Source organism: Thermobia domestica, chromosome 17 (genome assembly GCF_964235325.1).
Source record: "Thermobia domestica chromosome 17, izTheDome1.hap1.1, whole genome shotgun sequence".
Lineage (NCBI taxonomy): Eukaryota > Metazoa > Arthropoda > Insecta > Zygentoma > Lepismatidae > Thermobia > Thermobia domestica.
In genome coordinates, this window is record NC_137470.1 from 45,903,410 (window position 1) to 45,918,026 (window position 14,617).

The 14,617-nt window shown below is 34.6% G+C and overlaps 1 long non-coding RNA gene across 2 annotated transcripts in view; it reads left to right on the top strand.

Moving 5' to 3' along the window:
* LOC145674532 (uncharacterized) overlaps positions 1–14,617 on the top strand; it is a 240,926-nt gene that overhangs the window by 108,052 nt on the left and 118,257 nt on the right. For both annotated transcript variants that reach the window (XR_014128969.1, XR_014128968.1), the window contains exon 3: positions 13,595–13,735. This is a non-coding gene — a long non-coding RNA (uncharacterized LOC145674532). The remainder of the gene's footprint in view (positions 1–13,594; positions 13,736–14,617) is intronic.

Genomic DNA, 14,617 nt, shown 5'->3' on the forward strand with positions numbered 1-14,617 from the left:
TCAAAATGGCGGCTCAAAATTTGTAACCATGAAAATTGTAAGTTTTGCTCTTGGTAGGTAAGCCAGGTTTCGCTATGTTATTAAGGACGCAGTTCAGTTTAAGTGAAGAAACAAATCATTGGAGAAGTCGCCATCTTGAATGCAAAATTGCCATATTTTTGAATTGCCTTCATTTGGACTCTTATGTGGTATATTGAGGAGAATAAAACAAACAGAATTCAACGTAGTAAGTTAGCTCCGCGGTAAAGTGTCTGCTTTCTGAGTAGCAGGTCTGGGTTCGATTCCCCGCCGAACCTTGTTTTATCTTACTTTTTTGTTATCACGTTGCTTCGTTTTATCAAAATAGTTTTTGTTGGCATTGCGTGAACAAAATATTTTCGTTATTACAGACATAGACGAAAAGATTATATTTATACACTAACTGTTGATATCGTCTCGAAACTAGGCAGTATGTTCGTGTGAAGCTTCGAGACGATACTCAACTATTTAGAAAGAAACGTATGTAGCTTTAGAGATGGGGCAACACCAGTGTTTCCTTCAGAAACAATGTTCCTGAGGATCACAGTTAGTATTCCCAGGGGCACTGCTCATAGTATTCTATTTATTATTCTATTATACACGTATTATTTGGTCTCCTGCGGGGGCACTCTAAGAGCCCCAAGGAGGCAGTGTACCCCCCAAAAACATTTTGGAAAAAACATTGAGCATCATTTCCACGATATAGTATACAGACGAGACAAAATTACATTTTGTCTCGCGAGGATAGTATGTGCTTCGAACTGGAAATAATTGCAAACAATCTCCCTCTTTTATACTGGTCGTTTAGATAGATGCGTATACCAAGTTTGAAGTCTATACCACAACTGAAAAAGTATAAGATTATAACTTTTAAGGAAATACACACACACACAGACACACACACTATATAGTTATAATATACGGGATACGTGGAAAAGTGCCTCTTTCGGTTCAGTAGTTTGTTTACAGCACCGGTTGGAGTGAAATGCGTTTTATAATAGACTCAACCTTATAGGCAAACAATATATGCTATAAAAATAAACTTTCAAAGAAAGAAAAAGTGAGAAAAAGATTGTTAGTAATCGAACCCAGGTCTCTTGTCCAGTAGGCTCACCTCAATCCCCTACACTACCGATTTCCTTAGATTTTCGACTTCTTTCTTACTGCTCACATAATACTGGTACGTTGCGGCCGGCATCTGTGGGGAATTACACCTTTAAAATTGGAATAGTAATCGGGTTATATATGCGTTTTTTAGTATCATTAAGGAAATGATGTCTTGTTATTTAATTGTAATAAGAAATGAGAAATACACCATTGTAATACACTGTTATACTACTATGCAAAAAGTGGTTTGTTTAAAATGCTATAAACAAATTTTCAAAAGACTCCAAAAATATTCATATTCTAAATTACTTAGTTAATAATCGTCTTCATTGAAAATATGAGAGTAAAGATACACGTAGACTCTATGTAATTGCCCAGTGTATATAAACACTTCAAGAAGTCTTGCTGCCCAGTAAGTAATTTTTTTTTACCAAAGGACACCATTATAATAAGATGTACTACGTTACACTGCAAAAACTAGTGTTGAATCAAATGTTATGAACTAATGTTTAAAAAGCCTTAACCAAAATTCATTTTTATAAATTAGCTACAAATTGTAGTCTTTATTGAAAATACAAGACAAGGGATACAGGTTTACTGCAAAAAATTGTCCAGTAAATATGAAATATTTGAAAAAGTCTTCTGCAGGTAATATGTACAACTATGCCCAAGGTTTCCATTATAATCCACTGTACTACATTACAGTACAAAAGTAGTATTCACTCAAATGCTATGAAAAAAATTTAAATAATTTCCAACAATATTCATATTTGTAAAATACCTAGTAAATTGTAGTCTTCATTGTAAATACAGGAATAAATATGCAGGAAGCCTGAAATATCTTCGCACTCTTATATCACAGATGTGAATTACTTTTAGTGCAGGTAATATGTACAACAGGGACACTATTATAATACATTGTACGTACTAAATTAGACTGCAAAACATAATATTTAAAAGGGTGGAAAAAATCACATTTGTAAACAGTGAGTGTTTTCGGAAAATGAAAGGTTTAATTGGTAGGGTATTGCAAGACAGTTTCCGCTGTTTATGTTTCAGAAAATAAATTCTGTTATTTTCTCTAACATGTATAGATGTGCGCAAAGTGTATATAATTAGCCACGTACATGATTGCCAGAATAGAAGTAGTAATAGAGTTCTTTCTTATAAATTGTGTGTTTGCTGTCCAAAGTTAAATGGAAGAAATAATACCGGTTGAATTGAAGTATGTGTTGGTAACCGGTGTGTGCTGTAAAGGGGGGAAGTGAATTCCTCAGGGAATAGTTTTCTAGAACTTGACACCTTATGGCAAAGCCATGACCGGGGATCTGGGGGCGGAGCCCCCAGCGAGCTTTAGCGAGTAACTTTCTAAAGTTATTTTCTCTTTATCACTTTTAAAAGCTATTGCAACTTAATTGACGTTACTGCAGAAGTCGATCTTTTAGCAAATGGTAACTTGCTTTCATGCGCTATTCAATTAAATTGGCTTAAAGTACTAAAATTGCATGTTGTTATGAAATTATGATTTCCCGTTTTCTCATGTTGGTTAATAGTTTCGACATAACATTTCTCGGTTGTTAGATTTCTAAGAAAGAAAGTTTACAATGAACGCTATGATTTACATGGGCCTTCTCATTATTTATCTTCGAACCGAGTTTATATTTGGGCACGTAATTAAATTGTTGCAAGGATCATTCCTTGTCGTCTGTTCGTAACTGCTTATTCAATATATTCTCAGCTAACCTCTATATCTAGAAACCTTCTCCTCAGTCCACAACCTGAAGACGTGCCACGTCGTTGCGACAGGGACCCATAGAAAAAAATAAACTACTACTTTCAAGATTTTAGCCAATTTTGACAGGAAATCCATGCGGAAACATAGAGATACGGCCTCCAAGTAGTAAATACTACTGATATCTCAATTTCTGAGCACGGTGGGGACACTCGGTCGAAGAAGTTTAAAAAACTTTTTAAGGCCTACCATCCTCAATGACGTTTCCTTTGCATTTTCTCATTCTTACAAGGCAAATGCCGAGATAGTGTGTACACCCTCCCCCCAAAAAATTGAGACAGTTAACGCCGTGCAGTTAGGCCACCCAATATACACCTTCTTATCCCATAATCGTGTCAGGTATAGAGACCTCCTCTCTCCTCCTCCTTTCATCACTCCTATACTAAAATTAGCTAGCAACATGAGCACAATTCTAATTTCAAACTACACATGTATTAACTTCGATAAAATGAAATAACAAAACCGAGACGAAAAAAGATTCGTAGGTTGATGTAGATAAAAACTAAAACACACAATTAAAACTTGAAACCAATGGATGCCTATTACACAAAAATTCGGAAATAAGGCAGAGAGAGAGAGAAGAGAGGAGAAGAAGAAAAAAGAAAAGGAAAAACAGATAGAACTTTGGAATTCAAACGTGGTAAGAAAATAACCTAACATTATAAAGTTCTGTTTCCAGAAATCAAACAGTAATATAGAAATAACGTTTGCTTTTACATATTTTTTTCAGAACTATTCGAATATATAGAGGATTCTTTAAACATTCGTTGTGTCACTTTCATAATGGATAGCATACTAAATTTCCGGTAGAACTGTATATCTCCGAGACACATCTGGGTTGTCAAAAGTTTAACACACTTGCTTTGTTTCCGCGTGGTTCGATTGCAAATTCGGTAGTGTTCATTCGACGTACTGATGTGATCCAAAATACATTACCATATACTCATTAGATAACGTTGGTCATATCCTCCATTCCAGACAACTAATGCAAACTGAACTAAACAAAACAAAACAAAAACGAAACGAAAAGAAAAAGAAAGAAACAAAGACAAAATGGAAGAGTGCTATTTTAATGCTAAATTTTTCTCAGGAATACCCTATATTCTCAGGAATACCAAACTGTATCATAATGAAAAGTTACAAATGTTCGAAAGAAAAAGTTTATATCCCTCATACATGTAGCATGTTTCAAATTTCAACTGAATAAAACACATTGAATTTAGGATGGGAACAAACTTTGCGTCGAACTAGTATAAGTAAAATTTTGTTTGCAAATACCCAAAGAGGTTATCATTTCCTAGTCCTTTTCGAAGATGTATCTCTTCTGAACACTCAACATTGCATCTCTTCCGGATATAACGTAATTTCTACAGATAGAACGAGCACGCTAAGAGGTCAAACGGATCATCGGGTCATTCGGATGATGTAGAGCACCACTGGGTCGAGGATTCAAATCACTAGTGAGACTCGATAACCTAGAGGATAAAAAAGAGATTTTACTTATTTCCTTGCCTTTAAACAGTATTTCTGTCAGAGATGACCAGGACTGGAGATGTTATCCCCAGAGCACGGAAAACACTACGCCCAAGTTCCCAGTTAATTAGATTCTTCAGACCAGGTATATCGAGCTCTTGCTCCGTTTTATATTTGGAACATGAAGTGCGTGTGTGATATGCAAAGACAGGATAAGGGGAGAAGTGTAATATGCAAAGACAGGATAGGGAAACGTAAAAAAGGAGAGAGAGAGAGAGAGAGAGGGAACGAATATAAATATGAAACATACCTATCATTCCAGTGTATTATGTAGAATGCACACATTGTTTACTGGAATTACCGTCAGCGATGCTTTGTAAGTTCTCCATCATAAGATGAATCTCTGTTTGCAGCCATTATTTTATGCGAAAAAAAATCATACTGCCTGATTGGGAATCGAACCAAGATTTTAAAATTGTAAGTCTAGCATGCTACTACTTCACCACCTATTGCTGTAGCGAAACTTTGTTTAACAAATAGTGTAGTGTTTATTTCTGAGAATAATAACATGAAAAGTGTATAGTGCAGATCAATGATGTCTTTGCAATGACCTGGTAATTCCTTTGCTCTTTCCCAACCAACATTCGTAAATCGTTTCTATCATGATACATGATACATGATACGTTACCCCTATACTATCGGACCACCTTATATTTCAAGCCAAATATTACTTACTTTAGCCCTGATCTTTGGGACGGACCAAAGTGAACAACGAAATTAATTTATTGGATGGCCTAGAGAGAAATTAATGCCCACTAATAAAGGAAAAACATACAATCCAGGAGAAAATAGGGAAATAAAACATATTTTGCAGTAATTTTGCCGTGCACATTCAAAAGTACGTGAATAATAATAAAAATAATGTTCGAAATAGTTTTATTGGAAGCAAACAGCATTACTGCCACAGTTGCCCCGAAGAAAGAAAAATAAATGTTTTTACAACCAAGGGCGCATGCAAATAGAATTAACAACATACAACTGATTATACAAAAATCTATGAAATGGGTAAAATATTAGTTCAGAAAAATAACATAAAAAGCATTCAGTATCTGTTACAAACTCGCAAATACAAGAATGACAATAGTAAAAAAATATATAAAAAATAGCATAATTAACATGCATATGGAAAAGGTATAGGAAATAATACCATATAGGAAAAATATACAGTATAAAATTCAAAACATGGATTATTATTGACCATGTACTTGTAACATCTTACAAAATATTAAAAGTAAGAAAAAATGTTCAAAAATACACTATGTAGCTGCTACTACAAATTGAAAATAAATATTTCTAAGTTAAACACATCAAGTAAAATACACTGATTCATAACACTATTCTTCCCAATCGGAACGAACCATTCACCGCACACATCAGATAGTTCAGTAGGCGGGGTCTCATTTTCGATTCCCGGTGGGCGTCTTTAAAGTTTATCTTATAAGGTAATTCATCCTTATAGATGATCCAAAATAATTCATTTTATTTTTCTTAACTTCAGTATGCTTATTTGCATTCGAGTAGGACGTTATATTGACGTCTCAAATATACAGTAATAATAATAATAATAATAATAATAATAATAATAATAATAATAATAATAATAATATAGAAGACAAATTATGTATGACACATCGCATTAAAATCTGTAAAATCGCCCGTAGCGTTAGGCAGAAGTTACAAAATAGCCGGGATTGGAGAGAAGTGTCAGGACCATCAGGACATACCCTCTGCATACGTCCCTACATCTAGCTAAATGTTAAATGGAAAGTTTCCAGGCAAATTTCATGTACAAAGTAGAGATACAGAACTCACAAGAGCCGTAAGAAAATTTGTTTTTAAGTAATGGTTATGCTGGCTAAGATACAGAATACGTCGATGATGAGAATGAAAGAAATATTGGAATAAAGAAAGTGGGAGGAAGCGGAACCCGGAGAAAACCTACACACAGGGTGTTTGTTCAGCACAGTGCCCACTAGGTGGGAGCTGGGGAACAGGGTAAACCATTAAATTAAAAACACTTCAGTAATAATAATAATAATAATAATAATAATAATAATAATAATAATAATGATAATAATAATAATAATAATAATAATCAATAATGGTTTTACAAGTTTTGAAGTTGCCATATAATTTGCCAAAACTTAAACGCAGGAATTTCGGAGAATGTGTTCCGTACCTTCAAGAGACACTACTCCAACTACCCACATTTTAAACAAAAGCTTTTCACTAAAGTTTCATGTAGAAAGTATTCTACTCTATGTTTTAAGGAAAATAACTGTAATAAAAATAATCGAATATCACTCAACAGTAAGGCATATAGCAAACTAATTTTTGGATATGGAGAGGTAATTATAAAAGCTTTGCTACAAAAATACCTACACAGACCATAATGCAAATAGCTTTAAAATAAATAACAAAAAGGCTATAAGATTCAATCTACGGAGCAATTCTTACTTAAAGAATAGACATACACTATTTCGAGAATCGAGACAAGACGAGAAATGTTTGCGATACTTTTCGTCTCGTCTCGATTCTCATCTCCAACGCGAGACGATAATTTGAGTTAGCCTTGTCCCGTCTCGAATGAAAATGTTAATTCTCATTTTTTTTTTTTGTTTCTTTTAGAAACATGATGAAAAATTCCTCTTCTTGTGGGCAACATTAAACAAAACCAAAATATTCTTTCCATATGTCACGTTTCTGCTTGTAATGGTATGACCTGAGCGATAATTAGCTCCTAGCTATTTTTAGTTTATTATTATTACTATTATTAGTCATGAAGATTTGATAGTTCAAGTATTGAAACATCCGAGTATTCAAATATCTGAATATAATAAAACGTGTGTCATCGTCGATCAATCGCCATGAAAACTCCTAAAGTAAAAAAAATATGCACGACGTGGATTCGAACCACGAATCTGTAGATTACTGGTCCAGCTCCTCGAACACTGAACCACGATCACTACGCGGTAAATTATTCGTCTTTAGTGTGGTTACTTTAGGTTTATTTGCCTCCGTTTGCAAAGTTGTATGTTATATTTCTTCTTTGGTTCACAAGTTTGTTTCTTCTCCACACGAAACCACAGATATGACTGATTTAATTCTCATACTTTGCACTTGTTTCAAAGCAGTAGCCATTACCTGATCAATGATTTATGCACAATCATATCACGATACAATGATTTATGTACAATCATATCACGATACAATCATCAACCAATTTTTTTTTTTTTTTTTTTTTTGGTAAAATTTATTTTAGGAATAACGGTGGTATGGCTCAAACGTATCGTGGGGTACATAAAATTATACTCCTTTTTAATTTACTAAAAACTGTACTCAAACTGTCCTTCCATTCTGAAGTTATTTACGAAACTAATTGCATCAAACGTATATAATTTTGGTCGCTGGCTTTACTAAATAACTCAAGATACTAAGAAAAGACAGCTGTTTAAATAAATTATATGTAATCTATATAAATAATTCAATTTCTTGTAAGTAAATATAAAACTCAATAAACTTGAAAACTTCCTTATATTAAGTACTGGCTGAATATACCTAATCTTCGCACGGGGACTGTATTTGGAAGTCAACGCCTGTGTAAGTATCAACATTGATTTCCGCAACTATGGATTTCACACTAATATCGCTCATTTTGGGCTATTTTTACATGTCTCGGTATCCTCAACTTTCTGCTGACTCCCAGCCTGCATTCAATGGTAGCTGAGTCCAGTTGAGTTGATTTTAGTTTAGCGTTCCTTACAGCAGCGAGGCTATATGAGACGTGGACCTACTGATTAACGTGGAATCCGAACCACATAAGCTCCCGCCTGGAATCGAACTCGGGTCTCCCACGTCAAAATGGTACTTGAATTTTCAAGCCATTGCTATTGGAAGTGTCACCATTGATCTCAGTAACGGCGAAAACTATGGAATTGACACTAATATCGGTCATTTTCTACTACCCCTGGTTCGAATTTTGACAAAAGCGCTTCGCCTTGGTTTGGGACTTGGACCAAGGTACCTGTGACAAAATTTCGTAACTCTCGATACACTCGCCTGATATTCAGGCCGCACACAGACAGACAGACAAACACACGAACAATTTTTTTTTAAATATTAGATTAATGTTAGTTATTGGTTTGAATGTTCCAGTTTTGAGAGATTAAATACGTAAGTTTTTGTTTGATGCATGAATTAGGAATTCGATTTTCGGGCTTTCGGCATCTATAGCAATGTTAGCTCGTCATGCATGAGAGATGACGTCACTCGGCGATCACACCATCCAAGGAAAGGGAAGTATGGAAGCGGCCTGGGATCTATATGATAGGTGCCATCCCGGCATTTGTTTGGCGTGAATGAGGAAAACCTCACGAAGGATGGCTGGTTAAAAAAACATTTTACACTTTTTCGACCAGGTGTGCCCAATGCGTTTATTGCAGAAACATGGTCGAAAAAGTGTAAAAACTCACTGGTCAATTTGCCTATGTTCGATTCCCCCTGCCGACCAACCTGACTGGGGTTTTCCAGGGTTTTCCTCAGTCCTACCAGGCAAATGCCGGGATGGTATCTACTAAACAGGCTCTGGCTGATGGTTTCCTAAATTATTTCCATTGTTGTTGTTGTTGCATATCCAATATAAAATGGCATTTGAGCTGAATCTAGTGATTGTTAAATACATTAATTAATAAAATAAGTAAACAAATAAGTCGAGATCGTTTTATATTTTTAAACATCCAGACTTAAGAAACATTTATTTTAAATAAATATATTCCGAGTAGTGTATAGAACATTATATGGTATTTCTCATAAATATTGATCTACATACCTCATTCTATACTTTATTTCTAAATTTCAAAAGTCTACGTGAAATAGTTTCATTTATTTAAAAAGATGATACTTAATTCCAGCATGTAACGAACACATAAAGGAAAACGGTATGTATAATGTTGTCATCTTTGTTGAAATAGTGACGCATTAAATGCAAAAATGCTAGATGTATTTCTTTAAAAAAGAAAGAAAAAAGCAGAATGCAAAGTTTCAAATTCATATAATTTATTCCATTATGATAATTGTCATTATGAGTATAATGTTTATAAACGATGAGACACGCTAACGTAGTGTAGATAATTGATTTGTAATATTAAATCACTATTCATTTGTACATTATATATACAACTTGCGTCAATTACCAGCTTCGCTGAGTTAAATAAGAAAAAAATAATATGTTTCGTTAGTCAGTCACTTTTTACTATTATTGAAGCGCACTCAGACATCGGTCATTTTCAATGATTTTACATATCCTACTGCCCCATGTTGCGTAGTATGGCATCCGAAGTGTCGCTGTTTACCTCAGCGACGAAGTATGGATTCTACACTCATATTGCTCATTTCCGATTATTTTTACGTATCTCCTTCCTCCAACTCCCCCAAGTTGCGAGGCTGAATTTGGGTTTTAATGAAATCGAAAGTGACACTGTTCAACTCAGATACCCCGAAAACTATGAACTCGACACTAATATCTGTTATATTCGACCACTTGGTGTATCTCTTCTTCCCCAAGTTGCGGGGCTGAATTGGATATGGATCAGTTTATTTATGTTCCCTGTACAACGACAAAGAAAGCAAATGCCATTATTTTACTCACCATGTAAAATTAAATTCGAATTGTAATAGAAATAGCTTACTTTGAAACCTGCAATGTTTTTTTCTTTATTTCATCATTTTCTCATTTTTTTTACTTTTATTTTTATTCTTTCTTACCCTGCGCTCTTTCCTATCCACTTACATACGGGACTTCTGCACACAGAGTCCGTGTGACCAACAAGTAGCGCATCGCCAAGGTCTTCGTTGCCAGTTAGATAGGAGGAAGTGTGCTGTGTGTCACGCCTTGTAAGCGCGTAAGAACGTCCGCTTGTTCTCTGTGCAAAAACAAACAACAACAATTCTTCAATCGCTCTAGTGAAAAAAAAAAAAAACAATGACAGAAATATTAGTGAATAATTTTGTGAGAAGCATGAAAAGTTATGGAATATACGTAGATATTCCACAAGATATAACATCTAAAATAAAAGCAATTAGTGTACTTGGAGCAGACTCCATTATATTCTTGTCTACAAGTGATGATACAACATATATATTTCGACCCGCCAAAGTGTGGAACAAGTGTTCTGTATCACAAATGAGCGTGAAGAACATAAAACCTGAAAGTATAACGTGTTTGTCTAACAGCAGAAAAATTGTAGGCATAACTACCAGTGGTGATCTGTGTCATTTTGTCATTCCTGCAAGTGTAACTAAGAACAAAATTCTACAAACGGAGAAATTTACACAATCAGGAGATATTCTTCAGAGTATCTTTGTTGAAGTGGCCGGTGGTAATAGATGTTTTCTTGCTCGAACTGATGACGGTAAAGTGTTTGAATTTAGAGAAAAAAGAGATGGCTTTCGCATAACACGCATTTTTTGTTCGTACATTGATCGAGAATGTACTCCTTACAAGTTTAGCCCTCTCCGAATTGTAAAAGTTACATGCACTACAAATGATAGTATTGCACTGACAGAAATTGGAGAAGTGTACTCATGGACGACGGGCCCATGGTTGGAATTCATGACTCCTAGAAACAATTTAAATCTGGGTTTTGACGGAGACAGCTTCAAAGTGTCTGGATTTGACAGCAACTTCATTATTGACATTGCATCTGGTATTGATCATTTCTTAGCATTGTCAAATGATGGTAGGGTATTTGCATGGGGTTGCAATTGCCACGGGCAACTTGGTCTTCAGGACACCTATTGCGAAGCAAACGCAAGGAAATTACCGATTGAAATGTTGGGTCATGTTGTAGAGATAGCTGCATCACCAGAACTCTATATATCTGCAGCAAGAAATACGAAGGATGAAGTGTTTGTTTGGGGTCAGTTGAAAGATAAGCCATATTGTTATTTCCCTGTGAAAACATGTGTGCTTCAACTGAGTGATGTTTTCATTTCTAGAGCATCCACCCCCATCACATGGAAACCGATAGAATTTTCTTCTGATTTCGATAATATAGAGCATTTGTTTGATGTTGAATCGAGTAGTGACCTGACCATTCTAGTAGAAAAGAAGCCCATTTTTGTACATAAGGGTGTTTTAAGAGAAAGTTGTGAATACTTCTGGGGCATGTTCAGAGAGTGCTGGATTGAATCTATATTGAGTACAGTCGAAATAAAGCACAATCATTTCAACTACGAAACATATAAAGCATTTTTGTACTATCTGTACACCAGGAAAGTTCGTATCTCAGAAGACAATATGATGGATCTCTTAATCTTAGCTGACTTTCACTGTAACACTGAGCTCATCAAAGCATGTGAGGAAGAGTCAAAGCGATTTGTTAATGAAGAGAATGTTAACATTTGGTATGAGTTCGCTATTGAGTACCGGCTAAAGGAATTGGAAATATTCTGCCAAGGAGTGATTCTGAGATATTTCTCCAGTATACATGAAGTACAAAGAATGTGGAAGAGTGTCAGTAAAGAAGCCCAGATAAAACTGAAATCATTGGCTGCGAAACATTTTGCAAGCGGGTGGTGAAACATATTTCGTAAGTCAATTCTATTAACGTTAACCATTAAGATAAAGTATGATTCGTGAAATTTCTTACATCTCTTCGGTTTTCATTTAGAAACATTTGAGAAAGTCATTTTAAGGAATTTTATTATGCAATAATATTATTTTGTTGCCCTGTAATGTAACATAAAAAGTACAACAATGAATGTACCTCCCGTTATTCATTGTTACGTATAGGACAGACAAGAATTTTTAAGGTTGCAAGTAATTAGACTCTCCTTATACAGTCAACAACAAAAATTCTTTCCGTTTGGTAAAATTTATTTTAGGTATATCGGTAGTAAGGCTGGTCGGTGATAAGGAATTACATTTTCTTTAATTTACTGAAAACTGTACTCAAATTGTTCTCCCATTCTGAAGTAATTTCCGAAACTAATTTCATCAAATGAAAAAAAAATGGTCCTGATTGTACATATTTCCTTTCTTTCTTTTGCTTATATTCCAAATAGGATCCTTCGAATTATGCTCCGAGACTAAGTCGGACAGCAATTATGCTAATGAATGGAATAGTGGAATGAAGGAAAAATGACAACTTTGAGGAAACTCATGTACACGGTGTTCGTCCATCATTTAGTGGGATCTGGGATCGAACCAGGGATCCCACGCACTAGAAGCGAGCGCGCTACTACTGAGCCACTGCGGCCGCATTGTGCATAAGATTTGTAAACTTTAGCGTTGCTAGGGACCTACTAATAATAACACACAACCATGCATACTATGCTAATTGTTGAATGTAATTAATGATATGTTAATTTTCAGAAATTCAGATTCATCACTTTTCAGTCCGCTGCTAATCTCTTTGTATTGGTGTAAAATAGTATAATTTAATATTGTTCACCAATTCTTTCCCTTCCCTCGCCAATCTTATTCCTTACATTTTATCGCATTGCTAGCAAAACTGGTTATCCTAAAATAATATCTTAATCTTATACCATGTTTCTCTTCTAACTATCTGCAATATTGTTTATATTTGTATAATTTAGCAACCTTACTGTCTCTCTTTCTCTTGTCTTTCACCTTAACACTTTCCATTCTTTTCCACCATCATATTTCAAATACTTTTAGTCTTTTTATAGCTCTTTCATGATATCCACTGGTGGGTTCAGTTCTATAGTTTAAAAGTCATTTCTTGCTTTTATTTCCCGTTTATGTTACAGATATTTACTGGTAATACTACCTAATACTGAAAACCGGTCACTTATACAGTTGGCGACAAAAGTTATTTCCTTTTGATAAAATTTATTTTGGTTATAACAGAGGTATGGCTGGAAGGTAGAGAAAATTACATTTTTTAAATTACCGAAAGCTGTACTCAAATTGTCTTTCCATTCTAAAGTTATTTACGAAAGTGCTTTCGTCAAATGAAAAGAACTTTTGTCACTGACTGTACTACTTTCTCTTTCTAAATTTTATAATTGGCATTATTTTCTTTGTTCCAACCATCATTGTTTTAGTTTTCGATAGGATTTTATCATCCCTTCATAAATTCACCCTTAATTTGCTATTACCATTACATTTTTTTATTCCAGGTTTCGCTGCAAGTATTACATCATCTGGAAAGTTTCAACATTGAAGAAGTGTGTTCAAGGTGAACTACGTATGATTTAGGATTGAATACACACAAAGTTTTCAGATATGAATGATTATTATAATGTAACCTCGTGTTAATAGTAAGTACTTCTATTTGACGATCGTACTTAAGTAAAAAGATATCTTCATTTTAAAGAGAATGTGTTGAATTAACACCCAGTCGGAGATAAAAATTTAGAAGCAAAATCCGTAAATTCAGGTTACAGGCTGGCTTTCCTGACGCTATTGCTACCAGGCAAGAAAAGTACAATAAGCGTTTGGTGCAGGTTTTCTTTACTGCGTTAGAAGAAGTACAGCGAGATCAGCCTAGACCAGTGGTTCTCAACATAATTCCTATCACATCCACTTGCCAGCGACCCTTTTCTAATTTCTGGTTTGTAATAAGATTGTGTGGGATTTTTAACATACCTATTGCGGATATCTCACGATATCCATCTATTTCTATAATAGTAGAGTCATTTTTTTTTGTATATAGTAGATACAGTGACTTCCCTAAAAGCGAATGGATTAGAAACAAATTTGGCTACTTCATTCATATTGCAAATATCAAATCCAATTCGTCATACTATTTCAAATAGAGACCGTTTGAAACATTTAAAATTTCATAACTCCCTTAATTTTAGGTCATATGATAAAAAATAAAGATATTCCTAATTACGGTTTAAAAAGCTTGGACAGTTGTCAAAAATGTTATTGAGCATTTTAAATGACTTGATAATATGCGCGACAAAGATTAAACTGAACATTGCCGCACTACTGAAATCACATCATGCTCAGGTATCTCATTAGCTTTCAATTTTAATTGTATTCCAATACGCAGGCTTTGTTGCATTTGTATTTTTCCGATATTTCAATATGGAGTTCTAAGCAGTTTCATATCGTAACTCTTTCATTTAAATGTTTTTTTAAACAACTCTGCACTTGATGAAATTGTTTAGTAGACCTATTTTTTGTTGTTCTTA